General features: G+C 37.6%; 1 protein-coding gene across 1 annotated transcript in view; it reads right to left on the bottom strand.

Annotated features, from left to right (window-relative positions):
• LOC101860184 overlaps nt 1-367 on the bottom strand; it is a 15,929-nt gene extending 15,562 nt beyond the window's left edge. The window contains exon 1 of the mRNA XM_005103058.3: nt 245-367. The gene's annotated coding sequence lies outside the window, so the exon portion shown is untranslated. The remainder of the gene's footprint in view (nt 1-244) is intronic.
• Between the last annotated feature and the right edge of the window lie 385 nt (nt 368-752).

The following is a 752-nucleotide window of genomic DNA, read 5'->3' as shown; positions in this document are numbered from 1 at the left end:
TCTCTCTCTCTCTCTCTCTCTCTCTCTCTCGTTTATTCAAAATGAGTTTTGCTTCTCTATCTTCCGTTCTCCCGCTCTCCCGTACTACAATATCACTGCACTATTAGATACAAGTCGTCCTTTCGCTTCATACACAGCTCAATAAGCGTGTGTTCTTTCTTCTTCTACTTTTGAAACAACGAAGGCATATTTGAAACAGGTGGAAAGTATTTTTCAGGACACAGCACAATAATAATATACTTACTGATGGATTGCTAGTTGTGTACAGTGCGCAAGAATAGGCCCATCTGAATAAACTAGGAATCCCATCAGCAGTACAGGTGACACACACGTTGTTGTTGTTCTCACACAACCGAGGTGACTCACACACAGGGCTGTAAGAAGCAGCTGGGTGGACAGAGAGAGAGAGAGGAAAAAACTTGTTTAAGTCTACCCCGATTGTGACTTGCTAATTGAAAAATGTATTAAATGAAAATAAACATTTTGCCATTAAAAGTGTATGTGAAAATCCTTCATCACTACTGCCATAATGATTGACAAAGTAATTACATAAGTTATGTTTAGAAATAGTGAGAATTTGGAAAGACAGGGAGGGGAAGACGAGAAAACGAGCAAAACTTATCAATATCATTACTTTTGAATTTTGTTTTTTTGACACGTAAAGATTCAATCAATAGTGTGGTAAAAAGTTCCTGGAGTAACTTATTGTCAAATATCTCCTCAACTATCGAACATAAACTCGCTAGCTTTTG

The sequence above is a fragment of the Aplysia californica genome, unplaced genomic scaffold, assembly GCF_000002075.1.
Source record: "Aplysia californica isolate F4 #8 unplaced genomic scaffold, AplCal3.0 scaffold00356, whole genome shotgun sequence".
In the NCBI taxonomy this organism is placed as follows: Eukaryota; Metazoa; Mollusca; class Gastropoda; order Aplysiida; family Aplysiidae; genus Aplysia; species Aplysia californica.
The sequence above is the reverse complement of the archived record's forward strand: the minus strand, read 5'-3'. Positions and strand labels throughout refer to the sequence as shown.